This window comes from Mauremys reevesii, linkage group 4 (assembly GCF_016161935.1).
Source record: "Mauremys reevesii isolate NIE-2019 linkage group 4, ASM1616193v1, whole genome shotgun sequence".
NCBI lineage: Eukaryota > Metazoa > Chordata > Testudines > Geoemydidae > Mauremys > Mauremys reevesii.
The window spans coordinates 59,260,125-59,276,605 of NC_052626.1; the positions used below are offsets into that span (position 1 = coordinate 59,260,125).

The following is a 16,481-nucleotide window of genomic DNA, read 5'->3' on the forward strand; positions in this document are numbered from 1 at the left end:
TTATATAGGCACCTATTACCCCACACTCCTTGTCCCGATGTTTTACACTTGCTACCTGGTCACCCTAGATCTACTTAACTCAAGTTTTTTGTGATCCCAGCAACTGCTTGGTGTCAGGAAGAAATCTTGTCAGGATCTTACCTGGTCTCCAAAAGCACCATGTTATGACTTCCAGCCAAGGAAGGCTGGATAAGGCTTTCCCTGGAACCCATTAAAGCTGATCTAGGAAATGGTTAGAGTAGGGGTTCTCAAGAATACTGTAAGCAGCTGCTTCTAGTGTATTGCTATCAACAGTTTTACATTTGTTGTCCTACTTCATATAGATCCTAATTAATTGCAAGCAGCAAGTGTAATGGGAATTCCCCATTAGTGGTTCTGGTCAGGATTCAGGTGGGATCTCCTGCTCTTGGAGGAAGAAACACTTCTTCCTGCCTCTCACAGACTGTGTGGTCAGGGTGATGTTCTTGGTTGCTATAGGCCAGCCCAAGAAGTCAGTTTGCAGTGGTTGGCTAGTCCTGAGGCTAATAGCATAAAAAGAGGGACATTGTCTACTTTGAGGCTGCAGAAGCAACTGCTGCATATGAAAGCCTGCAGTTTTGGCCAAGTGAAGCCAGTTGTCTGTAATGTGGTAACTTTGTAATGCCTTATCTGATCAATTCCAAAATTTCAGGGAAAATTCTAGGCAGCAGTGGGCACAAGCCTAGTGAGTTTGGTGCAGATTTGAACATTGATTCACAGAAACCAATGCCCCAAGACAGCCTGGTGCTGCAGGCAGAGGATTCTGATGCCTACACATATTAGAGGTGGCAGCTTAATTTGCTGGGGAGCACACTGTTGTCTGGACTCCATCAGAAATAAGACCACCTTACAGAGAGGGTGTGAAGCAGAGACTAGGGGGTATGGGAGGAAGTGTGTTTGTGGAGGGAATGGGGACCCAGAGGGGGAGGAGGAGGAGGAAATAGCCATGGTAGGGGGAAGTAGCAGGGACCAGACAGATGGGCTGTTGGTGATGGGGGAGGAGCAGGAACCTGGAGAGGGTGTGGGCCAGTGGTGATGGAGAAGCAGAGGCTGGGAGAGAACTGGGGGCTGGTGGGGGAGGGGAAGGAGGTGGGCAGGAGAGTGGGTGTGAGGGGCAAAGCAGAGACCTACAAGAGAATGGGGGGAAGGGAGTGGGGGTGGTGATAAGGGAAGCAGGGACTCAGGGAGATGGAAGACTGAATAGATGGGTGTAGAAGCAGAGACCTGGAGTGGAGACAGGGAGGGAAAATCAGGGTTGGGAAGAAACAGGGTCCTGGAGAGGTGGGAGTGGAGATGGGATAAGGAAATAGGGAGCTGGGGGGCACACATGGAGCCCCTGCCATAAGGGGAATAGAGAAAAGGGTTAAATGGTATGGGGGGAGAGGGCGTGGCAGAGACACCAAGCCCCTGGCATGGGGGTGGGATGTGGGATTGCAGGGACTGGGAGTCCCTTAAATAGAGGGGAATGAGAGGGTGGCACACAGGCAGCTTGTCATCTTCTCTGCTGTAGTGTTTGTTTGAAGGACTCTCTGGCCACACTTAGTTGATCCATTTGTTATATATTCCCATTGTCTGTTTCTTTTTATCCAGTTAAAGTTGTTAACTGAACGATTGTTTGGGTAATTGGGAATAAAGAAACATAACTCCCTCTTTTCTAAAGCCATTCTCTTCCTTTGTCATATCATTTTCTTTCCTTAATCAGTGTTGTCTTTTTCTCCACTGCCTTTCTTTCCTTTTCCTGCCCCCATCCCAGTCTCCATTGGTACCTGTCCCTTTTGTACAGGCATAAATGACTGCATAAGTTGCACAGCTGTGGAGAATCAAGCCTTCAGCTTCTGTCAATTCCTGTCATTTTGTAACTTCCTTGGAGCCACCCTGCTACTGAGAGGCCACAGGAAACTACAACCAGGCCTTCACTGGCTATGGAGATGACTGTGACAGCAGGTTAGTAAACACTGCTACTGCCTATACCAGCACATTTCAAATGGTGAGTCAACAAACAAAGGGATATTTATTCCCCTCTGCTGCTATTCAGACAACAAGCAGAATGTTTTGGATGTTGTTCCTTTACAGGAATCGGAATGTTCTGTGACAGTTGGGCATTGGCAGCTCATTCTTCATCGTTAATGAGAAAAACCACTCTCATGGGGTTCCTGTGATGTTGGTTAGGGAGTAGTAGATAGCCAGCTATCTTGTATTGTAACCAATGATTACATTATTTCCTCTCCACCTCCCTTTCTTTGAGAGTGTAATTGATGGCTGTGGAAGGGACAAGAAAAGAAGTTTAAATAGTCAATGTCCCAAAGGAGAAAGTGGCTATATGAAGCGTGCCAGAGACAACTCTGGTGATGCAGGGTCTAAGTTTGCTTTCTCTGTCAATTCCAGATCTTGTACTTCTCCATCGGATACAGAGAGGTGTGTGTGTGTGTGTGTAATATTACTGTCTTGGCCTGGTCTCCAGATCTCTCTCTGATATCCTGCATCCTTGAAAGAGGTAAGTTACCTGTACTGCACCTTGAATGAGGAGGTGACACTTAATTGTAAATGGCATAGCATGTACATTGACAAGTTTCTCTTAGGCAACAGTTAGACTGAAAAATTTGCACTCGCTGGAAAGTGCATGTATTGCTGTTTGAGCGACAAACAAGTGTCTAACAATGTGCTTATTTCTTGTAGAGGTAGTTTGATTTAATAGTGTAACTGGAAAAATTTCTTATTAACAATTACTGATCAGTTATTAAGGGATAGAGATAATTTAGCTAATTTAATTCCAGATTTGCCTAGATGTAGATTAATAAAGCAACCTTTAGGAAATCTAACTTTTTCATTTGTGTCTCTTGGCCTCCCTCATTCCTAAACGTACTACGTCACAGTGTGGGAAGTGATATTAATTTACATATGCCCTTCTAGCCCGCAGAAACTATTGCCCAAGAGGGTGTCTTAAAATGATAGCAGCAGGACACTGTTAGTGAGAGAAGGATCCCACCATACTTCATGTATTCTAAATCCAGATATCTCATTCATTGTTGAAAGGCAGCCACACCTAAGGTAGAATGCATGGCAGCTACTGCGTACAGGGTGTGTGTATACACGCGCTATTGTGAATCAACAAGGGTGTTTGTGTGATATGTGGTGATGGGGAGAAGGGTTATATGTATTAGGAACAGAATAACTTCTCCAGTTGAAACTGAAGGGGGAATTTAAGAAATTGCAGTTTAATTACCCGAGTTAAGCTTTGATCAAGGCACCCTTGTTCACACCCATTCTTTTGTGTCTTGATCTTCACTGACCAAAAGTAGTCAGGAACTCAGTTTTCTGTCTCATTTGAAAAATAGAACGTCCAGCAGCACAGTGACCCCTAACATCATGTTGGGGTATTGGTTCAGTACTGACTCAAAGGGAAGAGTGCCATCTACTGAATCATAAGCACCAATTCCTGCTAGCACCTGTTTCCTTGGAAGTTTCTGTCATGGTTACAGGGTTAGCTGCACCTCTGTCCCCTTTCTGGTCTCTGAGAGCACCCTCACAGTTGACACACCTCATGCCATTACCTCTCCTGGGATGACATTCTACAATTGGCACACTTTGACTGGGCCCTGGGCTACAGCACTATGTATCAACCATGCTTACCCAGCAGATTGGACTGAGTTCTGGCACCTGTGGTTCGTCCTGTCAGGAGTTCTGTGGCCAGTGGTGAATATAGTGGCCAAACAGCCTTCCTAAAACCAAAGCATTGTGTGTTTTAACAGTAGGAGCAAAGCTTTAGAGAAAAGGGATTTTAAAGCCGTCTTTGTGCCTGTCTATTTTACGTAAAGGTTTGTCCTCGCCTCGTGGTAAGCTAGGTAAGGGCTAATATGTTCATACCCCCTATTGGGTGCCTGTATCTCATCCTAATTCCTCCAAACATCTCCCTCATCTCCTCTCTTAAGAGAGTCTTTCTAAACTGCTGTGGTCCTTTTGATCTCAAGGTGTGTGCACCCCTTTCCCTATATGGCACTGTCTCTTAACCCTCGAGCATTTGTGGAGAAATGGCCTATCTTGAGTCATTCTTTTTCCTTTCTGCTTGTTTTTTTCCTTACAGCCCCCTATTAAAATAAACCAATATATCCATACAGTATACATCCCACTAATGAAGTCAACATACAGTATTCATAATCCTAAATTATTTCAGAGCATCTTCAAATCTGTCAGTTTCCAATCCAAGTATTGACCAGATGTGATCCTCCTTAGTTGAAATCACAGTCCACAGTGGTATGGCTGCAGAGTCATTAAAACACTTCCGGAGAATAAGGTGAGATAACTCTGTTAGATTCTGTGCTCTGCATTTGGCCAGTACTTTAGTTAACCTATTGCTGCTGCTCACTGGGTAGAGAGAGAGCGTTTTAAAAATGTATAGGACAGCTTGGTAGTCCAGTGGTAAAATATACTGCTGACTCTCAAAGGTTGACTCTCTCACTCTTCAGGTTGGGAGCACTGTGTAGGCAGCACTCAGCCCCTGGGGACAGGGAATACCCTTTACCCTTGGGTGACTTCCTTTAGCTGACGCTCACCAGCATTGATGGGTTTGGGGAGGGTAACTGCATGTCCTGAGAATATGTTGCTGTGCTACAGGACTCTTGAGGGAAGAGGTGAAATAAAGGTATAATAGGAATGTTTTCCCTCCTTTCCCCCCGTATCTTTCTTTAAATGCCAAACTGTAATAAAGTTGCTAAAGCAAAAGGGAAGAAGGTCCGAGAGCAGTTGTGATTCTGAAAAGTCTGATCTGATTGAGGAGCTGTTGCATGCTGTCACGTTAGAAATCAACTCTTTAATAAGTTTACGGATCTACATGAGACTCTGTGTTTCTTTACAACCATTACGGTCTTCAGAGTACATAGTATGCATATACTTTAAGTAGTCATAAGATAGACTGCACTATCATCTCCATATGCTTCTGTGAATTGACTGTTTTCTATTTTAATGCTACCTTAAAGGAGGAGAAAATTTAGTGTTAGCACTGTGCACTTCTACAGAGCTTGTCTTCTGAGCATCTCAAAACACAAGGATCTTACAAAGGTGGCTATGTTATTGGATGAAGGCCAATTGCTACTGTAAATCCCCTGTGGCTCTCAGCAGTATAGCAGATAAATCTTGAGGGGGAGGGAGAGAAGAAAGGGTTGTTCTTTATCAAAGATGGTAGCAAATTTTTCCAGCAGCCTCGTGTCTAGCTTCTGTACCATTGTCACAGGTAGTGTACATGTCTTTGCTGGAGAGGTCAGGTTTCAAATGAAACTTCAATCAGGCCTCATATAATCAGTTATCATAGCTCAGTCCAAAAGCATGTTGGTTAGTTTTCATGGTAATTTGCCAGTGTGCTAGGTTCAAGTGCCTGTGTCAATGTTCACCATAGTAACATCTAGTAGTGGCTGACCACTTGCTCTGGGGATGGCTGGCCTGGAAAAATATACCATCAATGAACCCTACTCTGGTCCCTTGCATGTGTGAAATCATTGCTGTAAACTGTGTGGTAGACTCAGACAATTACTTACCATCATGTGGAGACTTTATCGGTAGCTTACAAATCCTGGTTGTTGAGAGGAGTTGCCCTGTCTCATTGAAGTGGCAGGTAGATGATTGAACAGAAGACTGCAGAGGTGTGTCTTAAAATAAATTTTACATCTACACAAACTGCCCAAGGAAATAATGAGGTGGGGGAGGCGGGGTGGGGTGTAGTTTAGACAGTGGATCAGTATCTCCAATTGGTTGAAATGTGCCCTTTTACCTCTTAGCCCAATTCATTCAGGCACAGCAAGGATTTCAAAACACGGTATGCATGATCAGCCATTGTAGGTTATGGTATCCAGGCCCAATGGAAAAAAGAGTATTTCAGCCTCTTAACTTTCCTTGGGTTTTGCTGAATTCCAACCAGACCTGTAAATGTTATTTTAACCTAGTTTTTTAAGGCTTAGTTGACACTGTCTGTTCATTGGTGTACACCTACTATTTAGACATAGTCTTACATTGTGATTGGGCTATCCTGTGTGGCATGTGCTTGCTTCCCAAAGTCTTCCTGAACTGTAGTGGGAGTGAAATGAACGGCAAACATGTTAAAACTGATGGATAAGTTTCAATATGTGGCTAGCACGGGGGTGAGTTGGTGGAAATCAGGGAGCATGTATCTCCTGCCCTAATCTCAGTGAAAGTAACACACCTTTTTATCTTTGAGAAAATGGATATTGCTTTTTATAACTTCCAATTTGTAAATCACATATTACGTGGCTCTCACTGCAGCTCCTCAGGAGACAGCTGTCGCCTTGTTTGGAAATACCACCCTCTCTGCTTAGAGTGGCCAGGAATGGGAAAAGACACGTAGATGATGAATCAGTAGAAACTTGACTATCAATGGTAATGCCCTGGTACTGGCTCCAGTCACTATTTCAGGCTGATATCTGTTTGGGGGCATCATTTCCTTCTTGCAGCCTGTCTAGGCTGGATAGTGCAGCTAAGGACCACTGCTTTGAAGAAGCATTCTGCTTGCAATGGCCAGTCCCATGGCTGGCCTCCAGAGATGGTCCTAGACAACACTTTGTCCCTGGTGCCCCGTTGTTGGGGGAGTGCTGAGTCTGGTGATAAAGTACGTTTTTTTAAAAATAGAATTTTCTCCTTAAAAACAGAAAGGGGTTTGTGTGGTAGGATCCTCCTATTATGGAATGGCAGTAGATGATTACAAAAGCAAGCCCTTAGTGACAGCAGCACTTCCACTAAAATATGTAAGACACAGACTCTTAACTGATGTTTACTGTAATGATTGTCTCAATGGCTGCAAGAGCAGAAGAAACTGCCCCATATGTCTCAATACACATATGGGGTGATCCCCTTCCCCTCTGTTGCTATTAATGTGCCCCTTCAGTGGGAGAAGGTATGGAATACAGGAGTGGGAGGTTTCTGTGGCAGTTGATCCCTCCTGGCTAATGAGTAAAATTGGCATCCCCTTGAAGGAACAGGAAAGTTGCTGATACTGGCTTACAAAACTGTTTACAAAAGGAGTTTGTGCCAATGAACCAATAAGGGGGAATTTTTCTTTGTGCTTCCATTTCTGTGAGAAGTCACAATCACCTGCCATCTAATCTCTCAAAGAGGGAGTTTGCCTTTGTTTGTGCTATGACAGTGTTAAATACTGGTAATTGGGGAGCTAGAAAATGGGTTCCTACAGATGGTGATAGGGCAGCAGGGGTTGGTTTTCTATAACGCTTATTTTCATATTTCTCCACAGCATCCAGGAGCCCATCCCTGCCATCAGATGTTCATGCTTGCATGACCCAGTTTACAAATATCTGTATAGGCAGCAGTGTAGTCTTCATTTGTTCTGCCATGCTGCGTACCAGGAGAAAAGTAATCTGATCTACACCTTGAATGAAAAGGGGAAACAATGTAAATGGGGAAAGCATTGAAGAACCATGATTATATTGAAGACACTGCAATGTAAATACTGGTAAAAGTGTTCTATTGCTATTTATCTTTACATGGGTTGCTAGTAGTGATCACTTATAGGTAAAGCTGAGTTCTGGTTCCTATACTACTGCCGCTTTTTCCAATTGGTTATAACTTTCCTGAACTAACTTTTCTTTTCTCTTTCTGCTTCAAAATTTTTCAGATTGGTCTCAGCTGAAAAATGAATGTTTATTTTGGGAAAATTTAAACAAAATTGTTCCAACTTGCAGTTAAAGGAAAGTATATTTTTTCCATCTTTGCCTTTGATTAACTTACACATTTGAATAGTTGGTGATTTGGGGAGGATGCATTTGTAAAGATACCGAAGCGTAGGGCAGGCCGTCAATTAAGGATATCTTTATTAAAGAATCCATTAGTTATAGCCATCTCACTTTAAGATGTCAGGCAAAAGTGCACTGTGAGGTGGTGGTGGTGGTGGTGGTTTTTTCAGCACTTGAGAAAATCAACTACAAAAATTAGCATTGATGTGATGTTAAAGTCACAAAATCAAGAACTCACCTTAGGAAATCTCAAAAGTTAAGGTTTTACCACAGTGTTAACTCTGTCACATTATTCAAATATAGTACTTTATATTGTAGTTTACCTTCTGAATTGCAAACCTTATCATATTACTGTGTAACCTATAATATATTTTACAGGGTATACAAAGTTATTACAGTGGTAGGAATCTTAATGTTGGCTATTTCCTCTATATGTGAATGCTTGAATTCTCAGCATTAACAGTAATTCTTGCATTTAATAGTATGCCTGTTTATGATTTGCAGTAATCATTGGAGAGGGCTAGTTTAATAGAATAACTAGATAAATGTGTGGTTAACAGGTATTGCTTTAACCCAAGGGTTCCCATTTTTTCATAGTATGGGACATACTTAATACAAAGACTGTCTTGCGGACTGCTTCTGTCATTCACAATCACACAACATCTTTGTGGCAACTACAGTTCCTTAAACAGGAAAGTGTTTCATGTATCTTTACTTTTTTTTAATGCAATTTAACAGGTGGAAAAGAGAAGCCAGCATGTGACCAGACCACCGTTTGGGAATCCGATTTAAGGTATAAGTGTTGACATGATCATCTCCTCTATTTCTAGTCTGCCTGATTGTAGGTTAATACAGCAATTGCTAGTAAATTTTAAATTCAGCTCGCTTCCAGCTATATTCCAGCTTCCAGGAATATATAGGTGGGGAAGGTAGGATTAGTTTAACATGTAGACCATATCCCAGATCACAAATAGCCAAGCAGAGTGCACAGAGGGCTCCTCTGGCTGGAGAGGAAGTATTGGAGGTTGACTGACAAGTTGAGTCAGTGACCTGAATATGGCAGTCGTGTAGGGGGAGTAGACACAACGGAAGGCTCCATGGAATGTCAGTGACCTGGTTATACATACTCTGGGATGGGAAAGGAATGAGGGTGCAGCAGAGAGCTCGTCCAAGGCAAGGGAAGTGCTGGACGGTGGGAGACTGGCTCTGGAAGCTCAGTGAGGGGATGGAGACCCAGGTGTAGAGTCGCAAGGGAGGAGAGTGGGTGGCAGGCTGGTGCAGTGACTAGGCTAGGAATGGTTTTCAGTGGGTCAGGCATGAGGGTCTAGTTAAGGACCTCTGTGGGGTGGGGAGGGGCAAGCGATGGGGGAGACGGTTTGGATTGGGAAGAGATGGTGCAGCAGAGCTTGAGTGGGGGTGGGACACTATGTAGGGCGCTTGTAGGCAGGTTGGGATGGGAACGGGGGTGTGGTAGGGGGATGCTGAGGGGCAGTGGACGAGACTCTGGGGAATACAGGAAGGGATGGGGTGCAGGGGGCTACAGGGGGGTGTGGGATGAGGAAGGGATTCTAGAGGGCTCGCTGGCAGTCGGGCTGGGTGAGGGGCTCGCCCAGCGATGCCCCGCGGGGGATGCTGAGGCTCGTGTGGAGCTGGCCCCTCCCCCGCTCTGGGGCGGTGGTGGCCATGCCGTGGCTGCTGGGAGCCTCCTGCGCTGGGACCCGGTTGTGGTGGGGGGCGCTTGGCCCGGCTCGGGGGGGTGGCGGGCGCCGGGATTGGCTGGCAGGAGCCCGTGTGATTGGCGGCTGTGGAGAAGCGGCCTGGTTGGGAGGGCGCTGATTGGCTGCGGACGAGGAAGCAGGAAGGAGGACGGAGGGGCTTGCTGCTTTCGGGAGTTAGAGCCGAGCGGCAGCGGCGGAGGAGCCTCTTGTCCCAGCCGTAGTGGCCGCCTGCTCCCGGCCTGTGTGCGCTGGGCGGCCGCGGCGGGAGGGAGGAGCCTGATCGCGACGCCCCGGGGGGCCGCCCCATCCCCATCCCGCAGCCAGGAGGCTCCGGAGGAGGGGGAGGCGGCGGCGGCGGAGGCGCTGACGCAGCAGCGTGGAGCCCGGGACTCGGGCGCCCCAGGGGGGGGTCCAGCTGCTGGATTCCATCCCGGCCGGGGCCTCCGGCTGCCCTGGGCCCCAACGGGCCGGGCCGGCCACGGAGCAGCGCGGGAGAGCGCGGCGGTGAGTCCCACGCGATGGTGCTCGGGGCTCCGCCCGCCCCGGGATCCCGCACGACGGAGGCAGTGGCGCTTGGCTGGCGCCGTCTCCCCGGGTAACTTCCATTGCGGAGCGGGGTGATGGGAACAGGTGCCGCCGAGGGGAGGGGATGCAGCTCCCGCCGCCCCCGAGGCGGTTCCTGCGGGATGCCCCTGCCCAGGGCGCCGGGTCGGGTCGGGAAGACGAGGAACTTTCCGCCCGGATCCGGCTGGGGGAGGCGGGGGCCGGTTTACTCCGGCGGGTATCCGAGCCCGGGGGGGAGCGGGGGTCGTGCTCGGCGGCATGTGGTGACAATGTGGGGTTGGGGCGGCGGAGCCTCCCCCCCCCCCCCCGCGATCTCCGCGTGTGCTCGGGGTAGGGGATCCGGCCGCGGCGGCCTCCCAGAGCTCAGCCCCTGTAAGGAGCTGCCCCCTCGGACACTCGCTCTCTCCTGAGCTCGCGAAGCGGGGGCGGGCGGGTCTGTAACCCTTAGGCTGGGAGATGGGGGGCGATCTGACCGCAAAGGGCATCCTGCTCCAGGCTGGCACTTGGGCGAGCTGAAGGACACAGTGGGTTGTTTGCATTTTACCCCGCCCATCACCCTGCTGTCTGAGCGGCTTCCCTTTCCCCAGAGAGTAGAGGAAATGGCTTTTGTGGCAGGTGGGTTGAGCTCTGGTTGTGAGTGCCTGGTATCATCAGTGCCATATCATATCTGTGACCAGGCTGTTTTGCTCTGGGATTAGCTTTAGGTTTAAAGTTATGTAATAAAACAATTAACTTGGAAACTCCAAATGATGTGGAGAAGGCATGTGATGGGCTCAAATGGGGTTTGTGCTCCTTGGCCAGCTATTTTTTTTCTTTTCCTCTTTCTCTCTAAAGTCATAAGAATATTTTACAATTTGTTAATTCTGAGAGGGTTACAAAATCTATACAGAAACTTTCTTATTTTTTTTGGGAGGGGAGGAAATATCTGAGACAGATGTCCTTATTAAAATGGCTCTAAAGGACAAAGACAAACAGAATGGTTGATTCCTAGATGTTGGGCAACTTGACAGGCAATTTAAAACGGGGGGAAAAAACTGTAGAAGTGACTAAGCATTACAGTCTTAAAGGGAAAAATGTTTGAAAATGAATCTTGATGGGTTTTCTCTGGAAAGAGCAAGAAACAGAATTACTTGATATTAATTCAAGTGATGTGTGTTTGCAAGGGGGGAAAGCATAAACTTAAGTTTGTATATCCTGTGGTGCATGTGTTTGAAGCAACACCATGTTAAGAAAAATGGAGAAGGAATTTGTTAGAGTAGTGGACTGCCCACAGAGAATGAAAACAAGGTGTCATTTGTCTCCCCCTCCAAGGAAAGATTATGGTTATCCTAACATGATTCCAGGGCGAAATGCTGAGTTTGGATTTGTGAGTACATTAGATGGAACACCTAAATAGATGGAGAGCAGATTGTATGTGCCCACTATATAATTTCTTATGCAAGTATAAGGGCTTTTGGTGTTTCATGATAGTGTTCAAGTATCTTTAAAGTAAGATCTAAGGCACTAAATCAGTTTTATAGTTGAATGGAAGTTTGAAAGGTGTGTGTATATATAATGGTCGGTATTTAGCTTGTGTGGCTTATTGTGATCAGATTGATTTTATGAATATGCCAGAAATTAGAATAACTACACTAAGAATAAATGTTCATTAAGCAGATAAGTTCTCAAACTTTCTTATGGTTTAGATCATGTGTTAATAGAGTGACTGAACCATTCCTTTGTTTTGAATTAATTGTCTGGCAACTAAGGCAATAGTTTATCTACAGTAATATTAGAGTATTTATTGCATTTAACTGACTTTACTGTAATAAGGCTTTGTTCTGTTTGGGGTATATGTGGATTAAATCCACCGTGTCCTTTGCTCTTCACTTTAAACGTTCCTCCTCTTCCCCACACATGCTGCCCATTTGCATGGTTCCCATCGTCCTGGATATTCTCTCTCCTGTTGGTGGCTCTCTTTGCTGAGAGAAGCTTGTTTCTTTTGTGTAGCAGTGGCTTCTAATAGAGGCAGCTTCACTGGCTCCTTCTTTCCAGCTGCTTCTGCAAGACACAGGAGCCAGCACCATGTGACTGGCCAGATCTCTGTAGACTAGCAAGTGCTCTCTGGACTACGATTCGAGAACCAGTGAGCTGGATAAATGGAGATGCTAAAATCCCAAGTTATTCCTATTCCTTCTACGGTGCATCATGGCAACCCGATCTCTTTAAAAAGATCAAGTGATATTTTATGAGACAACTTTGAAAATGTTAAATTTAGAACTTATTTTGCCTGTATGGTACATCTTTCTAAAGAGACAGTAGCCTGCAAACAGGTTTTTCTTAAGAGTACAGCTACTGCTGATACTTATTCCACATCTGAAGTTATAATCATCAGGAGCAGATGAACTTTTAAGAAAAAATTTTTGGGCAGTTGGTACTACAGTTAATTGACCTATCCATCAATCTGTTACAATTAGAATATGATAATTCCAGACTACTACTTCTAAGCAGAGCTCACTGTATTCTGTGATTCTGTGTCTGCAAAACTGCTCCAGAATCTGAGCTTTCATTTTAAAAAATGTAAGTTTCTAGCCCTTATGGTTGTGAAGCAAACCTTCCGAATGTGATGCACTGGGCACTATGCATTTCCTTTGAAATCTAATTATAACTAAAATGCCAGCACTAACTAGTTCACTGCTGATCATTTTAGCAGAAATATCCAGCTAATAATGTGCCTATCCCACAATCTGAAATCATTCCCCACACTTTCTCAAGTGCCAAATACCCCAACTGTCCCCTGCTGAGCTGCCAAAAACTTCAGATTCCTTGACAACTTCTATGATGCAGTTTTGCAACGTCAATACAAAATTATATTAAACTAATTTTAATTTTTAACTTAGTCAGATTAAATACCTGGAATGTTGCATTAATTGTTTGTATTCATTTTCATATTTAATTCAGTAAATCACTCTGTTTTTAAATGGAGCTGAAGCAGCCTCTGTTTCCAGGTTGCTGTATGATGAGCGCTGCAGAATCCGGGGTCCTTGATGCAGAATTTAGGTTGACCTCACTGAAGTACAGCCTTGATTATAGATGTACAATTTAGCTTAAATACCCAGCACTACTGTTGAGGGAAGAATAATTTACCGTGGAACTTCATGTGTAGGATCTTATCTGGATGATCCAGTTTGCTATCAACTAAAACAGTTATACTGAACAATACAGTGCCATTGCCTTAGTAAAATACTTTTGTGCCATGATGGATTTTGTCATTTGAGAAATCGACAATTATAACCAGTGACTAAAATAGTCCCACACTTACTTTAGCATTTGGCTTGGTTGAATTTGTATATGATGTTGAAATTTGACACATTTGAATATGGGGCTCAAATCTTGAGGAAAAAAATATGACTTAGCCCTCTTCAGATTTCTGGCATTAATGTTGATATGCATTTTTGATATAGCAGCGTTGTGGGCTGATAATACTGGATTTCTAGCTGGAATTGGTTACTTTCAAAGCCTCTGAGATTGTGCATCACTGCATTTAAAGTGGCTTACAATAACTTCTTTTTAAACAAATTTTAACTTTTGTCACTGTCGGGTCTCCTCTCTGATATCTTTATGCTACCTTTATTCATTTTCATCATTGGTTGAAACTAGTGGATTCATTTAGTGTTATGTCTTAGCAATAATTGTCATTGTGCAGTGTGGATTGTGAGCAGCTATTCATGTGCTTGTACAGTACATGGTTATTTTACTGAGATGGTGATGAATAATTATTTGGGAACTGTATACTCTTCTCCAGACACTGACCTGATATACTTCAGTATTGAAACCAAGCCCTTAACAGCAGACCTATCCAAAATAAACAATTGAAAAAAAAATTAGAAATCCTAGGCAAACATAGGCATACAGTTACATTCTGTCATTAAATTCAGGCCACAAGAAAACTAGTATATTTATTGCTGATGATCAGGCTTAGTATGTCAGAACTTTAAGAGAATCCTCAAAAATGTCCAAATATATTTTACATACCCACATCTCCACACAGGTTTTTGCTCCATCTGCTATTCACCAAGCCATCACAAAACACACCTGGTGTGTGTGTGGGGGGGGAGTGGGGAATACGCACATGCACACACACACAAAATCACAATGGAGAGAGAACCCACTTCACAGTTAATCGATCAAACTAATTAAAAGTCTCAAGTGTCTTCCCTGTGAATAATCAAATGAAAACAGAAGTTCAGAAAAATGGTAAAGTTAACTTGGAAGCATTCTACAGAAAAATGGATGCACGTCAACAAACATTGAAACAAGAAAAAAAACAACAAATGCTTAAAATAAACATTCTACGTTTTATACCACAGAATATGCCATGATCAGGGATAATATTGTATATGACTATTAGGGAAATGTTAGTAAAAATATTTTGGGATTTCTCTCTACATTCCATGAGATTTCTGAAGGGCTTTTTCCTCTTTGCCATACTTTTAAATGTCATTCAGCATCAAGGCAATTTATTGCTCACAGCAAGTAAACTGGCTATGATTCACTAATGCCAATCTAGTACGTATCTTCGGATATTTCCCCAAACTGTCAAGTGTGTGGAACCTATTTAAACCTTGGTTTTAGGTGGCATTTGTGATACAATGCTGTGTAAGCAGTTCTTTAAAAAGAATGTAAATATCAAAACATGATTTAGATTGTAAACACTTGAGGGGGATATCTTAGGATGTGCATGGTGCCTAACACAATGAATTGCCATTCTTAACTGGGGCCAAACAATGCTATTTACATATGTATAAATACACAAACAATAGCAGCTGATCTGTGCCTAGTCTGTATGTGCTAATAGAAAACTTAAATCATAGTGGTCTTCGCTACTCAAGTTCATGTTGTGGAGCCTCAGCACTGATTACATACTGTTGAGTAAAAATAAATCTGAAATGCAGGAGGGGGGCTCGAAAACAAATTTCCTTACAAATATTACTCATACCACCTTTGTTTAAGATTTAAAAAAAATTAGATTTTAGTGTTTTGGACAAAATAGTCAATTTCACTTTGCATTCTTGTGCTAGTGCAGGAAGACTGAAATGTCTGGGTCACAAACACTTAAGCGGAGTATCTAGGTTACTCTCTCTTTTTTTTTTTTTTTTAAATAATAATAACTCTTCCATTGGCATAGTAACAAAATACACTCGTATTTTAAGAAAAAGGATTTTAAATGAAACCAAAATTGAGTCTTTATTGATAGTTTCAAAATGAGTTCAGGTTTTGCCCCTTTGCCAATTATTGTGATTTTTACAGTCCCATTTTCCTATTGCTGTGTGGGGAACCCCTTCCCCCCGAAAATAGGGGAAACAGTATAAAGGGAAAAGATGAAACTGAGTAGACAAAGTGCCTTCAATTGCCCAAAGTAAATAAACTACCAAATAAACTTCTAGTCAATCTCAGTTGTAGCTCCACTGTAAGTTTTAAAAATTCACGTAGAAGTATACTTTAAATTGATGTCCCTTTAAAGGTTTTGTAATGAAACTCCCTGAACAAGAGTAGGTGTTCTGTGTTACACAGATTTACTTAGGCCTGGTCTACACTAGGAGTTTGTCGAATTTAGCAGCGTTAATTCGACTTAACCGTGCACCCGTCCACACCAGGAAGCTAATTAGTTCGACCTAGAGGGCTCTTTAGTTCGAATTCTGTACTTCTCCCCAATGAGGGGAGTAGCGCTAAATTCGACATGGCTATGTCGAATTAGGCTATGTGCAGACGGAAATCGACCTTAGTAGCTCCGGGAGCTATCCCACAGTGCACCACTCTGTTGACGCTCTGGACAGCAGTCCGAGCTTGGATGTTCTGACCAGCCACACAGGAAATGCCCAGGGAAAATTTGACACGCTCCAGCGCCTTGTGGATGTTCTGCAGGACCACAGGCAGGAGGACAGAGCCCCCCTGCACTGTATCTGCAACCGCCCTCCCCCGCCACAAAGTCCCAAACCCCCCTCACCCAAAGTAACAAGAAGGAGGGGCGACAGGGGCCATGAAAACTGTCACTGCACCCCTGCAGAGTGCACAAATACAAGAAGGCTCTCATTCCCTAAATGTTGAGAAGTCCTTCCCCTTCCTGGCTCACCGAAGCCCCAATCCCAGTTTCAGCCCCTAACTGAAGTTGATTATTGAAAGTAGTTTGCTGTTAATTACTGTTTCCGTCAAGTTTTTCTACAGAAGACTGTCTGTGAAGGGGGGGGAAGGGGGTTGTTAATTGCATAGGACAGTCACCTTTACCAGGGTACAGACAGGGGGGCAGGATCAACAGCAGGTCACACACACAGTGTAGTCAGTAGGCACCCTGGTCGGTCTGGGAGGTGTTTTCCATGTTCTGTGTGGGTGGGGGGTACGTGACTTTGTGGCATGGGAGGGCGGTTACAGAACTTATGCAGCGGTCCTTGTC

General features: G+C 44.3%; 1 protein-coding gene across 3 annotated transcripts in view; it reads left to right on the top strand.

Moving 5' to 3' along the window:
- Window positions 1-6,288: 6,288 nt before the first annotated feature.
- BAHD1 (bromo adjacent homology domain containing 1) overlaps window positions 6,289-16,481 on the top strand; it is a 73,494-nt gene continuing 63,301 nt past the window's right edge. The window contains exons 1-4 of one of the 3 annotated variants that reach the window (XM_039537522.1): window positions 6,289-6,631; window positions 7,271-7,489; window positions 7,652-7,724; window positions 8,508-8,562. The gene's annotated coding sequence lies outside the window, so the exon portion shown is untranslated. Of the gene's footprint in view, window positions 6,632-7,270; window positions 7,490-7,651; window positions 7,725-8,507; window positions 8,563-9,638; window positions 10,083-16,481 lie in introns of those variants that run through there. The other 2 variants (XM_039537524.1, XM_039537523.1) reach the window with 2 other exon arrangements.